The sequence below is a fragment of the Symphalangus syndactylus genome, chromosome 7, assembly GCF_028878055.3.
Source record: "Symphalangus syndactylus isolate Jambi chromosome 7, NHGRI_mSymSyn1-v2.1_pri, whole genome shotgun sequence".
Classification (NCBI taxonomy): Eukaryota; Metazoa; Chordata; class Mammalia; order Primates; family Hylobatidae; genus Symphalangus; species Symphalangus syndactylus.
In genome coordinates, this window is record NC_072429.2 from 109,979,728 (window position 1) to 110,004,806 (window position 25,079).

Sequence of the window (25,079 nt, forward strand, 5' to 3'; positions counted from 1 at the left end):
AAAACAGTTGTTATGTATCAGTTGTTGGATCATGGTAAATTTTTAGCATTTTTTTACATGTATGTTCTCAATTCAATTATATTCAACATTTTAACATGTTAAAAGAGGTAAAAGCAATTAATCTTTATTTCAGCAAAGAATGCCACCACAACTTTTTCCCCAGGGATGCCACCCCCCTGTAAGTAAGGGAGTTCACAGGCTTTTACCCATTTCTGAGGCTATCTCTCTCCATTTAATGTATCTAAATTGTTTAGAAATATCCAGTGTTGGGAGAAGATATAAAAGGGATAGATACGAAGTATATCATAATTGGTATAAAACATTATAGTGGAATATGGGAATATGGTAGAATTATTCAAGTTAGCTAAACAAAGGAAACTTTAAAAAGTCAAACATTTAGCTTTGCCTTATCTGCCATTTGTATTGCAATGTTAGTAGTGTTTTCCATAAATCTTGAGCATCTTCTGCTAAGTACAACTATATTGCTTAATTGGTTTATAAGGCACGCCAAAGGAACATTTTTGTATTCCATATTTGAGTTAATGTTCAGCAGGGAAACATGACATGGCAGCAGCAGCTAAAAGAGAACATTTAGTAGCAATAGGATTTGCAACCAGAAAGAAACATGAAATCATAAGCTATGGGTATTTGTCAGCATATTGGGAAATATACTGACCTTCCATAAGACTAAGGAGTTATGTAAATCACTGCATAATTTTAATGATTCAGGCAGCTATCTGGGTTAAATTTGCTTTGTTAACTATAAAACTCTTTGAACTTTGGCGTACAAGTTCATGCCAGCCCCGCTTCCCACCATCAATCCACAGTGTGTTGTGACTTATTCCTACTATTTTGGAATAGTAGGTTTGGAATATTTTAAGTCTCTCCTTAAATTATTCACAATCTGTTCATCTTCTTTGAGTGCAAAAGTTGCCATTTGCCTTTTAGTTGCTCAGAAGCCTATTTTCTGGTATGATATTCCAAGATTTACTATTAAGCTGCACTATTGCACATTAGAGTTCAGAAAAATATGTCTCAAAAGCTCAATTTATCTATTCAATCAGATGTAGTTACTTGGAAAATACAGAATGATTACTTTTCTAAAGTGTATCTGGCCTGATCTAAAGAGATTTCACTTATTCAAGGATCAACTCCACACAAAGACTATAAATTTCGCACAGTAAGAATAACACTAACAGATTGCAGGAATTCTAATGAGTGAGTTTCCATGTCTACTAGGACACATACAGATATTCAGCCATAGAAAAGGAGAAGAACTGAAAAGCATGCAAACTATTTACAAGATAATTACCCAAGTGGAGATTACATTAAAATACATATTTTGCTCAATTTCTACAATTCTCATACTTTTAGCTTAAAAATAGTAATATATATGGAATATTACCTACATATAAAATTATTGTACAGGTGTTTTTACCATAGAGGGGAGATGCTGAAGAGAGTATTTGACTCAATAATTCAGTAAGTTTCAAAAGATGTTACAATAAACTGAAGTTGGCAGTTATCACGCATAATTTTCATATGTGGTTGCATTAAATTTCTAATTCTGGGCATCAACTCAAATTCTGAGAACAAGTAATATGCTTTCTATTGAAACCAGCAGTTGAGTAATAATACATAATATGACAATATTATGTGAGTAACATTTGTATATGAGATATTATCACGGCTAAAAATGTATTAGGCATAATAATACCTTAGGAAAACTTGAACTTCTTTCTTGTAAGAGGCATAGAAAAGAAATAAGAGCTCTTTCAACAGTTGGTTTACTCTTTTTCAAAGCTTTCACAAAATAATGCAAATATAACTTTTCAAAGAGAAACAAAATAGTATTTAATATCAGTAAGAAAGATGGAGTAAGTGAACATTAAATTTTACTGCTAGATTTTTTTTCTAAACTAAACAGTTTACCAATTTATAACAACCTTAGTTATCATTTCTAATTAATTATAATTACATATTGTTCCATTTATACAACATTAAAAGTTTAGTAATACAGTCATGTGTTTCTCAACAATGGCGATACTGTCTGAGAAATGTGTCATTAGGTGATTTCATCGTTGTACAAATACCAGAGTGTATTTACACACTCTACATCAGAGTGTACTTTCAAGCCTAGATGGAATAGCCTACCACACACCTAAGCTAAATAGTATGGCCTGTTGCTCTTAGGCTACAAGTCTGAACATCATGTTATTTTACTGAATATGGTAAACAGTTGTTATACAATGTAATACAAGTATTTTTTATCTCTAAAGATATCTAAACATAGAAAATAAAAAGACATTATAGTATAACCTTATGGTTGCACCATTGTATATGTGGTCCATCATTAACTGAAACATTGTTAGGCAGCACATGACCATATACTGGACACATTCAATGTCAAATGTGTGTGACTGTCAAGGTGAGGGGTCAGGGTTTTAGGCTGCACGTAGAAAGATGTGGATTATTCTGAGACTCTACATCCTCCAAGTGCCAGCACTGCAATTTTTATATCACTAGTAATTGTGAGTGATCTGGCTTCTTTTCCAGAGTTTGAGTTTCATCTGTTCAAGGCAATCTTATTCTGTCATTCATCCAGTCCATGCTCCTCTCCTAAATCAGAGATAAAATATATTACAAATTCTGCTATGAACTCCAGTGTTGTCTCAATCATAAAATGCCAATTTGGTATTCCAACTGGATTAATAAAAGTGATCTCCTGAAAGTGATAAACTTTGCAAACTGACAAACAACATTCTAGTTCATACAGCATCTTGCTTCGTCTCTAGTAGCCATTTCATTTTTGGGGAGCCAGGGAATAGGTAAACCTGCATGCTTTATTCCTTAAAATGGAAAGAAAAATAAGAAAAAGTTCACAAGCCTGGTTTTCAACAACTTAATTTAGTTTAAATGATAAAAGAATACATACATAAACACACACACACACACACACACACACACACATTAGTTTCCAAAGATAGTGTGAAACCTATCTACTACTCTCTATGTGGCATGCACTACCTACAGTCAAGAGTGGAGATGCTCTTTGAATCTGAGCTGAGCCTGTGACTGCTTTGATCAGTGGAATGTGGACAAAGTGAGGTCTTAGGCTACTGAGCACAGTTATTAAGATTTGACAGTCTACTCTCCCTGTCATGGAAAACTAAGCTTTCAAGTAAGAGTCCAAGTTATTCTACTAGAGAGAGAAACCACTTGTTAAGGTCTTGAAAGTTGAGATGCAACGTAGAGAGAGGCCACATGGAGAAGTACACGGGCACCAGATATCCAGAGAGAGCTGGCAGGCCCAACCATCACCTGACTTGACTCACTTAAGAGACCTCAAGCTAAATTTATTAAGCAACCTACCAACTGTGCTCCTGCCAGCTTACAGAATAAAATGGCTATTGCGTAAACCACCAAATTTGGAAGTTATCTGTTATTCAAAAATATTGAAGTGAAATAGACTTTTTAATGTTAAGTGGAATGTTGCTTTTGAAAAAAGCTTCACATATATATTATACACTTTGAGACATCATGGGGCATGGAAGCTGGCAATGCCTTGAGAAGATTGTTAGGCATGAAGAGAATTTTGGAAATTATTATTTGAGCTGGAAAGACAGAGACACAAGTTATATAAAAGCAATATAATTAATAAAATAATCAATAAAGGGATTATGAAAAATTGAAAGGTTACCCAAACTTGTTGATCTGTGTAAACATATTACCAGAAAAAAATTTGAGAGTGTGAACTTTTTTAAATATAAATATTACATTTGTATATCGGTTGATGATAAAGTACAAGAGTAGCTAGAAAGGCTAAAAAGTAACTGCTCAGTTTTTTAAGATAATTTAGAGAAAATACAAAAATGCAATACTTTTCTGTCTTCAAAAATAAAAGCTTGTCTATTCTCAGTCTCTGTGAAAGACAAAAACAGCTTTCAAAGTAGGAAATAGCCTCAGAGCAAAGGACAAATCTTGGCCATTGCTAGTATAAACTGATCTCTGTGTAAATTTCAGATCAAGGATCAGCTGTACATGCCTTTCTTAAGGCTCAAAAAACTTTGTCACCTATAGAAATTTTCACTAGAAAAAAGACCACTAGGTTAAATAATAGAATTTCTGAAAATTTTAAGAAAAATTTTACCTCAGTAGCCTTGGATAGGAGGTCTAAGGTACAGCAGCTCTTACTTCTGAAGGTAATGTGAGTGCTATTTTTTGTTTGTATGTGTTTTCTTGTCTAATGAGTTTTATTATGATATGATAAATTTAAAAACCTACAAAGCTTATTGAAGGAATTATAACATTTTGTACTAAAAAAAAAAAAAAGGTGGCAGTTTATAATGAAAAGAGATCACTGGGAACCTCAAAATTTTATAAGCAGGATGCAGGCCAGAAGAGCTGCTGTGCTAAAAGCATGAGCCATTTCTTATAGAGAAGTGAGGTTAAGTCAGAGGGCAAATGAAAATTCCTGAGGATGGAGCCAGGATCTATGGGGAGCCACTTCATTGAAACTTAATCAAGGAACCACATGTAAGTACCCAGTTGGATATTTTAAAAACTGTTGTTTTATCAGGTCATTTATGTTCTTCTCTAAACTGGAACATATCTCAAAATAATAGGAGCTATTTATGACAAACCCACAGCCAATATTTTACTGAATGGACAAAAACTGGGGGCATTCCCTTTGAAAACTGGCACAAGACAAGGATGCCCTCTCTCACCACTCCTATTCAACATAGTATTGGAAGTTCTGGCCAGGCCAATCAGGCAAGAGAAAGAAATACAGTGTATTCAAATAGGAAGAGAGGAAGTCAAATTGTCTCTGTTTGCAGATGACATGATTGTATATTTAGAAAACCCCATCATCTCAGCCCAAAATCTCCTTAAGCTGATAAGCAACTTCAGGAAAGTCTCGAGATACAAAATCAATGTGCAAAAATCACAAGCATTCCTATACACCAATAACAGACAATCAGAGAGCCAAATCATGAGTGAACTCCCATTCACAATTGGTACAAACAGAACAAAATACCTAGGAATACAACTTAAAGGCATGTGAAGGACCTCTTCAAGGAGAACTCCAAACCTCTGCTCAAGGAGATAAGAGAGGACACAAACCAATGGAAAAATATTTCATGCTCATTGATAGGAAGAATCACTATTGTGAAAATGGCCATACTGCCCAAAGTAATTTATAGATTCAATGCTATTCCCATCAAGCCACCATTGACTTTCTTCACAGAATTAGAAAAAACTACTTTAAATTTAAATTTCATATGAAATCAAAAAGGAGCCCATATAGCCAAGACAATCCTAATCCAAAAGAACAGAGCTGGAGGCATAACACTACCAGATGTGAAACTATACTACAAGGCTATAGTAACCAAAACAGCATGGTACTGGTACCAAAACAGATATATAGACAAATGGAACAGAACAGAGGCCTCAGAAATAATGCCACACATTTATAACCATTTAATCTTTGACAAACCTCACAAAAACAAGCATTTAATACATGGTGTTGGGAAAACTGGCTAGCCACATGGAGAAAACTGAAACTGGACCCCTTCCTTACATCTTATACAAAAATTAACTCAAGATGGGTTAAAGACTTAAATGTAAAATCTAAAACCATAAAAATCCTAGAAGAAAATCTAGGCAATGCCATTCAGGACATAGGCATGGGCAAAGACTTCATGACTAAAACACCAAAAGCAATGGCAACAAAAGCCAAAATTGACAGATGGGATCTAGTTAAACTAAAGAGCTTCTGCAGAGCAAAAGAAACTATCATCAGAGTGAACAGGTAACCTACAGGATGGAAGAAAAATTTTGGAATCTATCCATCTGACAAAGGGCTAATATGCAGAATCTACAAGGAACTTAAACAAATTTAAAAGACTTTAATTTAAACAAATTTAAACAATTTAAACAAATTTAAAAGACTTTAAAAGAACTTTAAACAAATTTAAAAGAAAAAAACAAGCCACCTCATCAAAAAGTGTGCAAAGGATAGGAACACACACTTCTCAAAAGAGGACAGTTATGCAGCCAACAAACATATGAAAAAAAGCTCATCATCACTTGTCATTAGAGAAATGCAAATCAAAACTATAATGAGATACCATTTCACACCAGTTAGAATGGCAATCATTACAAAGTCAGGAAACAACAGATGCTGGATAGGATGTGGAGAAATAAGAACACTTTTACACTGTTGGTGGGATTGTAAATTAGTTCAACCATTGTGGAAAACAGTGTGGCTATTCCTCAATGATCTAGAAACAGAAATATCATTTGACCCAGCAATCCCATTACTGGGTGTATACCCAAAGGATTATAAATTATTCTACTATAAAGACACATGCACACATATGTTTATTGCAGCACAATTCACAACAGAAAAACTTAGAACCAACCCAAATGCCCATCAATGATAAACTGGATAAAGAAAATATGGCACATATACGCAATGGAATACTATGCAGCCGTAAAAAAGGATGAGTTCATGTCCTTTGCAGGGACATGAATGAAGCTGGAAATCATCATTCTCAGCAAACTAAAACAGGAACAGAAAACCAAACACCACGTGTTCTCACTCATAAGTGGGAGTTGAACAATGAGAACACATGGACACATGGAGGGGAACATCACACACAAACGGGGGCCTGTTGGGGGATGGGGGTCTAGGGGAGAGATAGCATTAGGAGAAATACCTAATGCAGATGATGGGGTGATGCGTGCAGCAAACCACCATGGCACGTGTATACCTACGTAACAAACCTGCACGTTCTGTACATGTATCCTAAAACTTAAAGTGTAATTAAAAAATGTTAAAAAAATGTTATGAGCTGCTTATTCCTCTCTTCCTACCACTTTAACTCTATCTACACATTCTTTATCCTTGTTCACTATTATATATTTGGTCAATGGGGTAATGAAAATTTGTCTCTATTTTAAAGATTCTCAGATCAAAAGGGACAATATCCAAGTAGATGAACTGGAGATTTCATGCCAAAGAAACCCGATTCACAAAAGATAAGGAAATTCTAGAGTTCAAGCTGATACTGTAAAAGAATGATACTTTGGCCGGACGGTGTCTAAAAATGGAATGGCTATATGTGACACAAGGAAAGAAATAAATTCTTGTGGCCAGAGGGTTGGATGGCCCCGAAACTTTGCCCTTCCTAGTTTGTAAATAATTACTTTTTTCCATCAAAATATGGAACTTATATCCCTCCAGTACAGTTGTGATACATTTGACAAATGGACTGCAGAGGAAGTACCATTCTAAATTTCTAGTCCAAGTATAAATAAAGCATTAAGGCAACTCTCTCTTTTTTACTCTTGGAGTCTTTCACGAAACTACCAAAAGGAGAAAAACGCCACATGAAAAGTATAAGGTGAGAAAAAAGCCACATGAAAAGTATAAGGTTACAAACAACCACCTCTAGCCATAAGCCCAGCTACCATCTGAGTCCAACCACATAAGAAATCAGAAGAAAGATCAGAAAACAACCAGGTAAGCCCTATCCAAACGTGATATGTAATGAACTGGTGGTTTGATTAAGTTAGCAACGATTTTTAAGAAAAAGTTAAAACTAAGTATTTTAGAATTTGTGATTCATATATGGCATCTGTTTTTACAACCTTTTAAAAATGTGGAAAACATGAATAGTTAGAAGGTCATAAAAAACCAGGTCACAAGCAGTGGGAAATTCTTTGTTGATGCTTGTTTTCAGCCATTAACTTTTGTGCTGGTTAAGGAGGAACATGTGACCAAAACAATTTATAAACATATTTTAATCATAAAACTGAAATTTAACAGCATATTGAAAACTTTATGGACTATTAGATAATATGGTATAGTTTTATTACAGTTTCAAAACAAAATCTGGGAGGTTAAATTTTTTGACCTGATTTCTCAAACAATAAAACAAAATATGAAAATATGTTAAAAACTAAATAACCATGAATTCACCAATTATGGAAATAAATAACAGCATTGAAAGTTTTATTATACTTTAAATATCTTCTAATTGATCAATTAGATTGCTAGCCTATAAATTCCAAATCACAATAAAATTGCCACCAATAAATTATAGAGTAATGAAGGGTTTAAAAAAATGCATCTGTTCCATTTTGCCTTGCTGAAATCCTTCCTGTTACTTCGCAAGAAGATACTTCAATCTCATACACACCAATGTTTGTATATCAAACTCTGCAATTCCTTTGTCTAAACAATAAAATTACTTAATACTGATAATAGTAATTAAACTAATTATTAAGTGCATATTGTGATTATAGCAGTTGCTTTTGGCTTTATGGGGAAAATGAAAACACAGCACATGTATCGATGGAGAAAGTTATCTTTAACAAATAAGATGCACAGAGAAAAGAGGTAAAATAGGAAATAACTTTTATTTATATTCACATGGTAATTTTTATAGAGAAGCTACTCAGAATATTTGCCAATTGACAAAAAATAAGGTAAGATATGATTAGGTGCCAAGCGAATGTTATGACTAATAATTTAGAAGAGGTATATTTATTGTTAAACTTTAAAAAATATATATTTATTGGCCAGGCATGGTGGCTCATGCCTGTAATCCCAGCACTTTGGGAGGCTGAGGCGGGCGGATCACGAGGTCAGGAGTTCGAGACCAGCCTGGCCAACATGGCGAAACCCTGTCCAAAAAGGTAGCCGGGCATGGCCTGTAATCCCAGCTACTCGGGAGGCTGGGGCAGGAGAATCTCTTGAACCTGGGAAGTGGAGGTTGCAGTGAGCCGAGATTGCACCACTGCACTTCAGTCTGGGTGACAGGGTGAGACTGTCTCAAAAAAAAAAAAAAAAAAAGATTGATTTTTTTTGTATATACCTTTGGTGTAGAAATAAAAATTCAGAAGTGAAATCAGTAATCTGTTATATCATTAGGTTTTAAATTTTTGGTTTCATAGAAAAATTAAATATATGAAGATATAGAGAGACAAATATAGATATATAATATAAATATTTTTCAATTAAAATACACTTTTGGATGTTTGGTTCTAAGAGGGAATATATAAGACATTTTTAAATCTCTATTGTGAGTGATTTTCAAAATTACAATTATTAGCTCTATTTTATCTTTATACAGATCATGTTATCTCAGCAGACAAGTAAATAAGATTCAATTCACAAGTCTTTATATGGAATCTGGCCTGGCACGGTGGCTCACACCTGTAATCCCAGCTCTTTGGGAGGCCGAGGCGGCGGTTCACAAGGTCAGGAGATCGAGACCATCCTGGCAAACATGGTGAAACCCTATCTCTACTAAAAGTGCAAAGAAACATTAGCCGAGTTTGGTGGCGGGCGCCCGTAGTCCCAGCTATTCGGAGGCTGAGGCAGGAGAATGGCGTGAACCCAGGAGGCAGAGCTTGCAGTGAGCCGAGATGGCGCCACTGCACTCCAGCCTGGGTGACAGAGCGAGACTTCATCTCAAATAAATAAATAAATAAAATATATGGAATCTTTGCTTGAATATCTGTGCTTTTAGATATTTAACGACAAGACCATTTCATTCACTTCTTATAAGTAAACAATCATATAATATACCAACTATGTTTATTCAATATTGCTGCTTATTTGTTTACATTGTTTTGTCCCTATACTATCAGTTTCACATTGGCTCTTTCCTGATAATCATGCGAAATTTAGATGATCCTTTCCTTACATTCCCTACATTCTCTCACACATAGAAGAGATTGTATTCATATATCGACTTTAAGTGTTCTAAGCAGAATCATCATACAGACCTGGAGGTTTTCTTGAAAATGTGCAAAATGCTTTTAATCATTTACTCTCCAGTCACTGTAAAATTTGTGCTCAGTATTGTCTTTACATGAGCAGACTGAGAAAATGCGCTTTCCTATTTGTTAGAAGAAAAAAGAAGGGCAAAGAATGGGGCGTTTATTATTCTGACAAAGAGAAAATGCACACTCACATACTATTTTTTGGTCTATATTTAAAATGCTTACAAACCATAACATTCTGCTGCACTCCTCTCTTCTGGCAAATTTGTATCTCGTTGGAAGTAGCAATCTTGGCACTTTTTGTTTAAGCATTGTAACTGTGAAATTTGAAGGTTAAAACCAAGACAGCAAATAAATCGTCTCAGTTTTTAAAGCAAAAGTAAGGTTCACTGATTCTACTAACTATTATAAGGAACTCTTACAACTCAACAGCAAAAAATCAAATACTCCAATTTAAAAATTGGCTAAGGACTTGCTTGAGTAGACATTTCTCCAAAGAAACATACAAATGGACAATAGATATGTGTGTATATGATATGTGTCATACTATTGTTTATCATATATTTGTTTGAGTTTTTCATCTGTAAAGTGGTAGTAATAATCGTTGTTGAATAATGTTGTTGTAAAGATTCAGGCACTTAAATATTTAATAACTAGCAGAGAGTAGGTACTATATAAATGTCAGTTAAATGACTTTCACAAAAATACATGATTGTGATGTTTTCTCTCAGGTGCAGGATTTTCAGTCAAATAGCTATACAGATAATTAAACTATGTTTTAATAGCTTTTTTGTGCACTATGTGTTTGGTCCAATTACCTATGCATATGCACATATTCTTCAGCAATGTTATTTTATTTTGCAGATGTAAATTGTTTTTTCTCTTTTACCAGCTATTCCTAACCACTACCCCCCTCCCTTGCTCTTCAGAAATGTAATATCATTCTCATTGTAGAAAAATTTGTGTTCGTAGTTTTAGGTTGTTGCAAAGAAAATAGGCATAGAAACTTATTTCAAGTAATATAACATATTTGAACAAGAGTATAAATTAGATCCTATTATATACAGATTAAGGTCATAGCGAGAGGAAGCATTTCAATTATTTTGCCAGAGGATATTAGGGAAATTTCACTAAAAGGAAAAGAAAAAAAAAAGTAAGATTATACTATTGCTCTTACAAGGGGTTAGTACAACTGTTTCCCGACCCCCAGATTGAGGACTGATTATTAAAGACTTATGAGGATGAAGTTCAGGGAGTCATCTTTTCTCCATTTTTGCATGTTCAAATACTCATTATTTCAGATGTGATAGTCTGCTATCCAGTTTGACATACTAAAATTCTGCCTTTAGAAAATGTGCTGATATTGTATGAATTACTTGGTTTGGGGGAACATTTTTCTCTGTCTTGATGGTCTTAGGATTACCTGATCCCAAGGATTATATTAAAACCTGCTTAGGTCTGTCTGTAGAAGTAAGTCTCCTTTCATTTTATTATATTATATATATATATATATATTTTTTTTTTAGAGAAAGGGTCTTGTTGTGTTGCCCATGTTTGAGTGCAGGTCCTATTTATAGCACACTGAAACCTTGAACTCTGACCTCAAGCAGTCTTCCCACCTCAGGCTCCTGTGCCTGGCTGTGAAAATCTCCTTTAAAGTCACATGCTATTCTGTTGAAATGCTTTGGCTGGAGAAGTCTTATGATCTTATTCAATTACAGAGTCTCTAATATTATTTCTCACTGATCTAGTGACATAAATGAAATTTCAAACCCAATATTTAAAACTCATTATAGTTATAATTTACCCAATAACTCATAGCTATTTTATTCACTATCATAATTATCATCCATTAATGACACCTAATGTTAACATAATTGATATTTGATCTTATAATCACAAATGCCATTAGTCACCTATAATAGTCACATTCATCACTAATATTAACTTCCTATGAAGACAATATATAAAATGACCTGAATTGGATTCTATTTGATGTTATTATCAATGGCCTGATAGACTAAGAAGATAGTTAATATCTGCACTATTAAATATTAAGCATTCCCTTCAATAAAATTTACTATTTCAATAACAGCTATTAGACTATCACATTACAATATTGTTTAATTTTTTAAATTTTTTTCTGATAAACTAATTCTTGTTATAGTTATGTTCTTAACATCCTGGAATTAAGATTGTTTTCAAAATGTATTAGCCAGTTTAACACGTGAAAACATTAGTAAAACATATAACATTAGACCAAATTATTTTATTGGTTTCCGCATTTATGTTTGGATCTGTCAAGATCCAGTCAGGAGACAGAAACCACATACCAGAGATTTTCAACTGAATATTTACTATAAAGTTAAACTAGCTCTTGAACTAAAAGGCTTTTGTAGTTATATACCACTTTGTATCCAACTATGTTTTCATTTAGTTGCTTAAGACAATCATGACATATTATTTCTCAGGATTCTTATGATTCTGGGCTGACTGGAATCATCTGGGTTGTCCTTCTATTCCAAATGGTCCAATTTATGCAGCTCCATTGCCCTGGGAGCTCAGCTGGGGATGAGGATGGAAAATCCAAATGGCTCACTCACATGTCTAATGCCTTAGTTATGGTAGCTGAAACATCTGGGTGAGGCTCAACTTCACTAGAAGCTCCATAGTTATACTTCTTACAGGGTGGCACAGACCTCGCAGAGAGCAATATAAAGTTGGTAGGTCTCATTTCTGTCCATGCTATTGGTCAAAGCAAGTTGCAATGTCAACTGGGATTCAAGGAGAAGGGAAGTAAACTGTACTGTATGGAGAGAGTTGCAAAAACATATAAAAGGGTGGGAGAATAGTTGACAATTGTCATTTAAGACAAGACAGAAAAAGAAATATTAAGGTATATGAAGATAGCAACAGCAGAGTGCAGTTACCCACCTAGTGCTGATGAAACAAAGGGAAGAAGTTGAGAAAATTAAAACTTAAAAGGTTAGAGGAGTAGCCAAATGAGGCTGGAACTCAGACTCCTGATCAGAAGGCACTGTTCAGCTGGTGCAATGCCTAGGAGCCCAACAGAGTTTCCTCATATTTTAAGTATTAGCATATTGTCTTTTTCTAAAATTATACTTTAAGTTCTAGGGTACATGTGCACAACGTGCAGGTTTGTTACATATGTACACATGTGCCATGTTGGTGTGCTGTACCCATTAACTCATCATTTATATTAGGTATATCTCCTAATGCTATCCCTCCCCCCATTCCCCTACCCCATGACAGGTCCCAGTGTGTGATGTTCCCCTTCTTGTGTCCATGTATTCTCATTGTTCAATTCCCACCTATGAGTGAGAACATGCGGTGTTTGGTTTTTTGTCCTTGCGATAGTTTGCTGAGAATGATGGTTTCCAGCTTCATCCATGTCCCTACAAAGAACATGAACTCATAGTTTTTTATGGCTGCATAGTACTTCGTGGTGTATATGTGCCACATTTATCCAGTCTATCACTGATGGACATTTGGGTTGGTTCCAAGTCTTTGCTATTGTGAATAGTGCCACAATAAACATAGATGTACATGTGTCTTTACAGCAGCATGATTTATAATCCTTTGGGTATATACCCAGTAATGGGATGGCTGGGACAAATGGTATTTCTAGTTCTACATCCCTGGAGAATTGCCACACTGTCTTCCACAATGGTTGAACTAGTTTACAGTCCCACCAACAGTGTAAAAGTGTTCTTACTTCTCCACATCCTCTCCAGCACCTGTTGTTTCCTGACTTTTTAATGATTGCCATTCTAACTGGTGTGAGATGGTATCTCATTGTGGTTTTTATTTGCATTTCTCTGATGGTCAGTGATGATGAGCATTTTTTCATGTGTCTTTTGGCTGCATAAATGTCTTCTTTTGAGAAGCGTCTGTTCATATGCTTCGCCCACTGTGTGATAGGGTTGTTTGTTTTTTTCTTGTAAATTTGTTTGAGTTCCTTGTAGATTCTGGATATTAGCTCTTTGTCAGGTGACTATATTGCAAAAATTTTCTCCCATTCTATAGGTTGTTTGTTGACTCTGATGGTAGTTTATTTTGCTGTGCAGAAGCTCTTTAGTTTAATGAGATCCCATTTGTCAATTTTGGCTTTTGTTGCCATTGCTTTTGGAGTTTTAGACATGAAGTCCTTATCCACGCCTATGTCCTGAATGGTATTGCCTAGGTTTTCTTCTAGGGTTTTTATGGTTTTAGGTCTAACATGTAAGTCTTTGATCCATCTTGAATTAATTTTTGAATAAGGTGTAAGGAAGGGATCCAGTTTCAGCTTTCTACATATGGCTAGCCAGTTTTTCTAGCACCATTTAATAAATAGGGAAACCTTTCCCCATTTCTTGTTTTTGTCAGGTTTGTCAAAGATCAGATGGTTATAGATGTGTGGTATTATTTCTGAGGGCTCTGTTCTGTTCCATTGGTCTATCTCTGTTTTTGTACCAGTACCATGCTGTTTGGGTTACTATAGCCTTGTAGTATAGTTTGAAGTCAGGTAGCATGATGCCTCAGCTTTGTTCTTTTGACTTAGGATTGTCTTGGCAATGCAGGCCCTTTTTTGGTTCCATATGAACTTTAAAGTAGTTTTTTCCAATTCTGTGAAGAAAGTCATTGGTAGTTCAATGGGGATGGCATTGAATCTACAAATTACCTTGGGCAGTATGACCCTTTTCACAACACTGATTATTCCTACCCATAAGCATGAATGTTCTTCCATTTGTTTGTGTCCTCTTTTATTTCCTTGAGCAGTGTTTGGTAGTTCTCCTTGAAGAGGTCCTTCACATCCCTTGTAAGTTGGATTCCTAGGTACTTTATTCTCTTTGAAGCAATAGTGAATGGGAGTTCAGTCATGATTTGGCTCTCTGTTTGTCTGTTATTGGTGTATAAGAATGCTTGTGATTTTTGCACCTTGATTTTGTATCCTGAGACTTTGCTGAAGTTGCTTATCAGCTTAAGGAGATTTGGAGCTGAGACGATGGGGTTTTCTAAATATACAATCGTGTCATCTACAAACGGGGACAATTTGACTTCCTCTTTTCCTAATTGAATACCCTTTATTTCCTTCTCCTGCCTGATTGCCCTAGCCAGAACTTCCAACACTATGTTGAATAGGAGTGGTGAGAGAGGGCATCCCTGTCTTGTACCAGTTTTCAAAGGGAATGCTTCCAGTTTTTGTCCATTCAGTATGATATTGGCTGTGGGTCTGTCATAAATAGCTCTTATTATTTTGAGATACGTCCCATCAATACCTAATTTATTGAGAGTTTTTAGCATGAAGGGCTGTTGAATTTTGTCAAAGGCCTTTTCTGCATCTATTGAGATAATCATGTGGTTTTTGTCTTTGGTTCTGTTTATATGCTGGATTACATTTATTGATTTGCGTATATGGAACCAGCCTTGCATCCCAGGAATGAAGCCCACTTGGTCATGGTGGATAAGCTTTTGGATGTGATGCTGGAATCGGTTTGCTGGTATTTTATTGAGGATTTTTGCATCGACGTTCATCAGGGATATTGGTCTAAAATTCTCTTTTTTTGTTGTGTCTCTGTCAGGCTTTGGTATCAGGATGATGATGGCCTCATAAAATGAGTTAGGGAGGATTCCCTCTTTTTCTATTGATTGGAATAGTTTCAGAAGGAATGGTACCACTTCCTCCTTGTACCTCTGGTAGAATTCGGCTGTGAACCAGTCTGGTCCTGGACTTTTTTTGGTTGGTAGGCTGTTAATTGTTGCCTGAATTTCAGAGCCTGTTATTGGTCTATTCAGAGATTCAACTTCTTGCTGGTTTAGTCTTGGGAGGGTGTATGTGTCAAGGAATTTATCCATTTCTTCCAGATTTTCTAGTTTATTTGCGTAGAGGTGTTTATAGTATTCTCTGATGGTAGTTTGTATTTCTGTGGGATTGGTGGTGATATCCACTTTATCACTTTTTATTGGATCTATTTGATTCTTCTCTCTTTTCTTCTTTATTAGTCTTGTTAGCGGTCTATCAATTCTGTTGATCTTTTCAAAAAACCAGCTCCTGGATTCACTGATATTTTGAAGGGATTTTTGTGTCTCTATCTTCTTCAGTTCTGCTCTGATCTTAGTTTTTTCTCGCCTTCTGCTACCTTTTGAATGTCTTTGCTCTTGCTTCCTAGTTCTTTCAATTGTGATGTTAGAGTGTCAATTTTAGATCTTTCCTGCTTTCTGTTGTGGGCATTTAGTGCTATAAATTTCCCTCTACACACTGCTTTAAATGCCTCCCAGATGTTCTGGTATGTTGTATCTTTGTTCTCATTGGTTTCAAAGAACATCTTTATTTCTGCCTTCATTTTGTTCTGTACCCAGTAGTCATTCAGAGCAGGTTGTTCCGTTTCCATGTAGTTAAGCAGTTTAGAGTGAGTTTCTTAACCCTGAGTTCTAGTTTGATTGAACTCTGGTCTGAGAGATAGTTTGTTATAATTTCTGTTCTTTTACATTTGCTGAGGAGTGCTTTACTTCCAACTATGTGGTCAGTTTTGGAATAAGTGTGATGTGATGTGTTGCTGAGAATAATGTATATTCTGTTGATTTGGGGCAGAGAGTTCTTTAGATGTCTATTAGTTCTGCTTGGTGCAGAGCTGAGTTCAATTCCTGGATATCCTTGTTAACTTTCTGTCTCGTTGATCTGTCTAATGTTGAAAGTGGGGCGTTAAAGTCTCCCATTATTATTGTGTGGGAGTCTAAGTCTCTTTGTTGGTCTCTAAGGACTTGCTTTATAAATCTGGGTGCTCCTGTATTGGGTGCATATATATTTAGGATAGTTAGCTCTTCTTTTTGAATTGATCCCTTTACCATTATGTAATGGCCTTCTTTGTCTCTTTTGATCTTTGTTCATTTAAAGTCTGTTTTATCAGAGACTAGGATTGCAACCCTTGCCTTTTATTTGTTTTCCATTTGCTTAGTAGATTTTCCTCCATCCCTTTATTTTGAGCCTATGTGTGTCTCTGCACGTGAGTTGGGTTTCCTGAATAAAGCACACTGATTGGTCTTGACTCTTTATCCAATTTACCAGTCTGTGTTAAGTCTTTATTTTACTTCATTAAGTCTTTAATGAAGGCTGGCTTCTCTGAAGGTGTAAGATAGAAATGGTTTGAGAGTGCTGAAATTAAAAAAACAAACGAACAAACAAACACATGAAATCATGTTCTTATTGAAACAAGTTGTCACTATTACAGTGAATAAAATGGGAAACAACTAGAAAAAGAAAAATCAACAGAAAGAAAACAGAAAGGCGAAGGTGTATTTTCTCCCTCGAGCCTTTAGAGCCAGCTGGCAGAAGAGAAATGTGGTTGGTAGAGTGTCCACCCTGGCAAGAAAGCAGAATATGGTCCTGAGATGTTTAAGCCTGAGGACAGTAGCCACTTCTGCTTATAAAAAATAAGGAGAATGTATATTACTGTACCTTAGTGAATCATTAAATAGGAAATGCCCTTAATTACTTTGCAATATGAAATTTTAAGGGTAATATAAGAGATGCTCCCTAATATTGACTTTTATAATGTTTCTGATGTTTAATAACCATTAACTAGACATTATATTATAGAAACATTAAAATATTTTCCTGCATTAAAAATTCATTAAGTTCTATATGCATCTTAAAGTTTCCCAAGGAACTTTCGAAATTAAGTTCAGTGATCATGTTGTCTTAACAAATGGATAGTCTCTAAGGATGGCTTCCTATAAAGGTAACGTGTATTTAAGGCTTTAAGGTCTATAATGTGTGTGTTTTTTCTGTTCTTATCAGCAATATCTACAGTTACACCACAGATTACCATCTGTGTTAATATAGAGTGAAATGTTACAGAATTACAAGAAATAGTTTACTACATACTTTAATTAAAGCATAATTATATACACTCAAATATTTAAAATATAAACATAATTTTACATTAAATAATTTGTGATTATAGATTGCAGACCCAACCTATTTGTTTTAGGAAGCAACAGAAGCCTCATGTTCATGTCAAATCAACTGTAATTGGGAATCCTCTTTCCCCTTTTTTACTCTTCAGCTTTCTCCTAATATTAACAAAAGAAGAGTTTCACTAACAGATGAATAAACTTTAAAAATTGGCTTTTAGGTAACAATCTGTAGGTGGATAATTAGGAATTCAATATTTTAAGAAATTTAATTTTTATACCTAGTGTGAAATTAGAACAATAAATAATTTTGGATGTGCATAATATTTAAAGGTAAATCTGTTAGCTAATAAACAGAAATAGGAAGAAAAGAGTTCAAATTGCAAACCCACGCCTCCCATTTTATTCTATAATTCATGCAGAATCAATTACTTCTAGAACAGGTGTGGTTTTCCCAATAGCTGACTAAAGGGCTGTTGCCTAGCATGGCTATAATTACATGATGTCAGTATTCTATGCACTAGGCAGAAATTTTTATTGCATACATCTTTTACAAAGGGCAGCAAGGATTCCACAAAGTTATCAGTTCACATGTCAATTGTTTTAAGCTATATGAATTGTTTTAAGCTATATGAATTGTTTTAAGCTATATGAATTGTTTTGAAGTTAAAAAAATCAAAGATCACATAGTCATTATGACCTGAAACTATATAATTTTAAGCCAAATGTCCCACCTACTTGAGGCACGGCACAGTTATTCTTGCTTTCTTAAAAATAATAAATAAAAATGGAAAAATATAAAAATAAGAACTAGGGACAGAGGACAAGAAGTATGATCATAGTGCCTCAGCCCTTGTGAGGAGACATTTGTGTTTTATTGTTCTATATGAAGTAAAGTACAATAAATGATATTTCTACAAATGCTGTCTCTGATCTGCTCAAAACATAAGGGGGAAAGAGGTAAAACCTATTTCCCATAAAAATACTTTCACATTTACATAGGGAACCACAGCATAGACTCAGAAACAATTCTTCTCTTACTTGGTAGCAAGTATTGGAGATAATACATTCATTTATTTAGAAAAGCCTACTAGTATTTTTAGTCCCCTTCTGTGATTTTGGGTGGCCATGAGGAGATTGTAAAGTAGGCTAAATTCTTGTTATATTCAGAAGTACCCACTGCCCTTATGCTGTTCCCTACCTCTATGTGAAATTTAATTACAGCATTGTTTTCTGGTTCTGATTCTGTCTCACCAACTGAAAACCTTAAAAACTGAGGCATGGGAATATTCCCTAGAAGTTACATATTTTCATCTCAAAAAATATTAGTACACTTTTATTATGTTCAAGAAGCAAGGAAAATGTGTTTATATTTTTTGCAATAGTGGACAAATTTATACTTGCTATTCAAGATTTTAGATATCTGTATGTAATCATTTTAAAACTTTAAAAAAGTTCTCAACATTATAGTTGTAATTATCATTATTTATGGTATAAAGAAAAGATAGAAAGTATAAGACATAAAAATGTAGAATGGGACAGGATTAAAGAGAATAATGTACTCTGAGCCAGAAGGCTTGGTTTAAATCTTGGCTGTGGCACTGCAAGCAATGGGACCTCAGGCATTCAACCTCTTGGTCTTTTTATTTCTTATCTAAATGATAGCAATAATAATATCTCCTGTAGATATTTTATGAAGCTTACTGGACTGGTGTATTTAAAGTATATTGGAATATTTATAGTAATTATGAGTAATGTAGATATTAAACATTACCTACAAACCTCCTTGAGAACAAGGATTTCGGTCAGTTTTGTTTATTTCTGAATTCCTGCCTCCCAGAAGAATGCTTGGTACACAGTTGGCACATGTGCCTGTTTGCATGATTTGTATTCCAATTCATACTGTGCTGTTCTGAAAACTGTATTTCTTAGGTTCTGCTCAATGGTTACCATGTGGTTTCAACCAAGGGAGGCATGGTTGGAAGACTAAAGAAGTGAAGGAAAAGGCAAGAAATCACGGCATTCTTAATTCTCTAGTGCCTTCGCGAATGGATTTTTCCCTACATCTGCCCTACTCTGTGTGATACTTGTCCTCCCAGTTGCTGTTCTTTATGTTACTTCATCATCTCTTATTTGTCTTCTCAGCTCTTGTGTCAACTATACAATTCCCTGTATACAATATTTCCATATAAAATACCTAGAATATTTCTTGTTTCCTTGTTGTCTTATTTGTCTTTTTTGTGGACATTGATTGATGCATTACTCAGTAAATAATTGTTGCTTGAATAAATTAACAAAGTAGCAGTTACATACTGCCACATGTTTACACATTTTGGTTCCTGAAGTTTTGATGTATTACCCCAAAGAAAAATAATTCATTGAGAATAATGAAGCAGAGAGTTATCAGCCTCTAATTCTGAAAATAGAAATAATAGGAAGAAGAATATTGATCCCTTATCTATAACAGAGCTGTTATGGTACACACTCTTCTGCATGTTTGTATGATAATCTGGGACTTGCCTTGCTTATTTGATTTGTTGACACATCATTAACCTTCAATTTTATGCACTATCTTAAATGAGAATTATTCTATCAGTATGGCATCTTGTTTCATAAAATATTATGTTATGTCAATGAATGAATTAATTGCAGGTTTTTCCATTGAAGACAATACTAAGTATATCTACATTGAAGCTAACATTGAATTAATACTCAATCCTTAATTAACTCAGGCTATCACGATTTCCTGAGTTGCATCATTTAGAGATAACAAGATTCAATGCATTTTCTGTAACTGAACTGTAGGATAGTGTTTGCTGTCAGCCAAATTCCTAATACTCATGAGGACTCCAGGATTGTCCCTAGACTGAGTCTGTTTGAGAATATCAGTATGCACAAACAAATCATTAAATGTTATTTGTCCAGAGCTAATTGAAACTATCTTGTATATGGCAATAGTAGTTCAAAAGGGAGAGACAATTTGATACAGATAAAAGACAGTGAAACAGAAGTCAGAAGAACAGAGTATTATCTAAATATTGCCGCATACTTTGCTGTGAGACTTAACTCATATGCCATTTAAGAAGACTGGGTTGGATGATTTCTGAAGTTCATTTCGGTTCCAATGGCCAACCACACAAATGAGCTTTTCTACTATTTAAGCAGACCTAACATATCATTTGGTCTTATAGTTAAGTTATACCTTTAAAACAGAATAATATATTTATTTTGGCCCAACATAAATAAAAAGAAAAATGGTTTCTATTCATTTTTAAGATTACATAAATATCAATAAAAAATACTTAGTCTTTGAAAGGCCGGTAAACAACTAAGCATTTCTTCCTAGGTGGAGTTAGCCCATTCATCATCAAATTGTGTTTATTATTTATACTTAAGTTGTGAACAACAATACCTATTTCTCCAAGCCCCCCTCCACCTCCTAGAAATTAAACTAATCAGCGTATCTATGTTTGGATCTACTTGTAGAACTAAATATATAATCTTTACTGTTTTAAAATACTTGCATTGATTTATAAACATAGTTAATGAAATAAATTAGCCTATGTTTTAGAAAATTTTCCTTTAAAATGTAGAAAATTGATGTAGTTAATAATTGCCTTTGCATTAAATAGTATCTAAAATCTAAAGTTGTAGCACATTCTAGTTTATAAGTTTTTTGGAGGATATGATTTTCATCATCTTACTGAAGTATTAGAAACACACTTGACCTTTACTGATGCCTAAACCCCCTATTGATCCTATGGCTTTCCTTTACTCAATCTATTTAAGAGAAGGTGGTATTATTTGCTTTTTGTAAAAAGTCAAGAAAATAAACTGGGTATCTTGAGCTAAGCTATGTCTGTGACTCTATTGAAAGATAGTTTTCCCTTGTCCTCCACAGGACAGGCACGTCTCTACTATATAGGGATACTTTCCACCACGTTGCCTCTGTGTCTAGGTGGATAAAATCTTTTCAATCTTGAGTTCTGTTAGCAGACCTATTTTGATCTTCAAAACAGCATGGACGATTAAGCTATTATTAGCAATAAGAGCAATATTGATACCATCATTGGGTATTTCTTTTTTCTCACCTTGCTTAAGGAGGGGACTGTAATTTCGGTTGCTACAAAGTCCTCAACAAGTGGACATTGATTAGAAATGGAGATAAGTAAAGCCAGGAATATAATTTCAGGCCCAAATAACATGCCAAAGTCTTGTGATGATTCAGGGTACAGAGATCTAGGATTTTAATATATGAACAAGGCACTTCAAACTTGTCCATTTGTACTGGCTAATGTGTGGATGGACAGGCTGTTTCAGTAGTTAGATGATTTTAAACTGCTCTGACCAAAGAAGAAATCACATGGCATTTTGACTTCTGCTTGTATTGTGATTATCTACCAGTGAGTCACTGTGAATGCAGATACTGGCATTTGTAGAAATGCAGGACTGCATGACCAGGCTTGGAAAATTTGTAGATAACTTCAGTAGACTGCTATAGTATCAAAGTAGCAAATATTAGCTGCATAAACTTCAGCAAAATACTAGACTGCACGTCCTTTTGCAGAGACATGCAACTTCAAAATGCAAGCTGCTAGATCTCTCTACACAGGCACACATATTTTTAAGTAGGCATGTCTGAAGCAAAGGTTTTATTTTTGGAATAATATAGCCTTTTTGACCTTTTAAACTACACAACTGATGAGTTCTAAGTGAATTACAGATCACTGTCAAAAAATTTAATTAGTGTGAGGTTAGGTAGATAAAATTAGATCTACTTCTCTAAATTCTTTTAGGCACAAATAGATAAGGACATATTTGGAAGCATTAACCTTAAGTTCATGCAGTTTGTCTATGGGATCATGTGTAGGGGGAAAATGGTTAATTTCAAGCTGCCAACATTTAAGTACATACACATGTAAACTTACCTATAAAAGTGTGAAAATCTAAAGAGAAGAAAGGTAGTACCTTAAGGAGAAGGCAGTATTAGTAGTAAACTAGTTCTAGATGCTGGTATTTGAACTAGTTACTGGTTCTCTGTAGGTCATAAGGACTTAAGATGCAGATTTATAAATATCAGCTCCAGTTCAGATTTCTCGTAAATGCTGTTCACAACTTGAAGACATGTGAACATTAACTGAAAGCCATCCCTAGGAGGCAGTCCTCGTGAACCCTAAAGTTTTAAGCACATTTTCAGCCCAGATATAGAAAACATATAAAGCTAAACAAAAGTCTATCCAGGATATTATTCCTAGTTGAATTCAAACTCATACATTGCTGATTTTAGACAATAGTCGTTCACTGGTTGATAAGCATATGTAGTCGAAAACTAAAATCTGCATTGTCACTTCCTCAAATATCACTAAATTTTTGCTATCGTCTTGGGCATCACTGATAAATTTAGCACGGAAAAATAGTTTTGCCTCGATTTTCATTCTCTAGCAGTGTTTTTAACCTTGATGCTTGTAAGTTCCATAATATTTTTTCCCTGTAAAATAAAAATACGTGATACCTCAAGACTTGGCATTAAGCTAATTCAACCTTTGTGTCTCAGAAAGAAACTGCAGTAATTCCAGTGAAAGAAACCTCATTCTTGAGCTACTGACAGAATTCTACCACCACCCACACTTGGAAAACCATTTGGCTAAGATAAAAAATAATTTAATATTGGGGCAGGTTTTAATTCCTTTGGAATTTCAGCACATAAATGTGGGATATTTTTATTTCAAACTTGAATTCCTGTGAAATTTAACTAGTGGGAGGATTTAATCTTTGAACATTGATATTTCCCTGGAAAGTTCATACCACTCAGGGGCTTATATTCAAATTTATAATATGTCTATAATGTTGGGTTTTTTTATTAAGTGCCTTTATGAATTTTATTATTAGATTTCTTAATGAAATATTTAAACTCAGAATACCTCCTGATAGGCTATGTTGTATAATCTGCCCAAACCTGATTTGGGATGGATAATTAATAGAAAATAGATTGTTAGCCTTGAAGCAGAGTAGGTTTGGCATAAAAGTTAATTAGAATATTATTCAGATCTATTTCAGAGCCTCAGACAACAAAATATTAACCGTTTCCCAGTGGTCTCAAAGGAGAAGGGGTTAGTTTGAGAGTAGTTGTCTCAGGAAAACTTGTGTGAAAAACTTTTAATCACTTATAACAAAGGGGATGACCTAATTTTTGGTAGATCATGGTCCTAATAGTTAAGCCCAATGGGTTATGAAGAAAACAGCTATAGAATAATCATAGAAACATTACTTAGTCTATCTTCTTAATGGATCTTTCCAAGTAGTAAGAATTCTCATCTTTTTTTAGTAGCATTATTGAAGCGTAATTGACAGAAAAAGATCTGTACATAGTTAATCTGTACTCCTTGATGAGTGTGGATGTATGCTGACACCACTATCAAGGGGATAGACAATACCTCCCAAAATTTCCTTGTGTCTTTGCGTGTGTGCATGTGTGTGTGTGCATGCATGTGTGTTTGCATGTTATTAGTCAAGTCATAAAATTACATGTATCATGTACGACATGATGTCCTGGCTCTCAGACATTTTGGTTATTTTTTAAGATTATAAGTGCTTCTATTATTAAATTTTTTAAAAAAATTTGTTTATATTTAAGTATACAACATGATGTTACGAGATACGTACATGCACACATTTATATATTTACATATATGATATGTATACATACATATATATCTATGGCTATCTATATATCTATAGATATACAGATAGAGAAAATCCTTACAATAGTGAAACAAATTAACATATCCATCATTTCATATAGTTACCAATTTTCCCTCTGTGGCAAGAGGAAAATGTACTTGACATCACTTATTATCAGGGAAATACAAATCAAAACCACTATATGCTATCACCTCATTCCCCTTACAATAGCAATTTTCAAAAACACAAGACATAAGTGTTGGCAAGGGTGTGGAAAAAACGAAAGCTTTTATTTCTTGGGATTTGCGTCTTTTTTCTTGGTGTACTACAGCACGTTGGGTATGCAACACATCTCCCAGTGGATTTGCCATATTAATAGATGGAAAAGCAATTTATTGCAATGATGCATATCTCATTATGTTTTCATTCTACTCTTGTTTTAGATATTTAGAGTTTGGCTGAAAGTAGGAATTCTAGGCAGGACATAATTCTTTTTCATAATTTTGAAGCCTTTGCTCACATTGCTTCTGTCTTCTAACGTTACTGTCAAGATGCCCAATGCCATTTTTACTTTTACTTTGTAGAGGATATTATTTCTCTTATTTGTTGATTTCCAGTTCATTTCTCTCTGGACCCTTTGTATACATCTATTTTTCTCTGGTGCTCTGATAATTCATTATGACAAA

At 34.5% G+C, this 25,079-nt stretch overlaps 1 long non-coding RNA gene across 1 annotated transcript in view; it reads right to left on the reverse strand.

Moving 5' to 3' along the window:
* Nucleotides 1-25,079, reverse strand: part of LOC134737241 (uncharacterized) — a 154,205-nt gene that overhangs the window by 83,147 nt on the left and 45,979 nt on the right. The gene's annotated exons all lie outside the window — the stretch shown is intronic.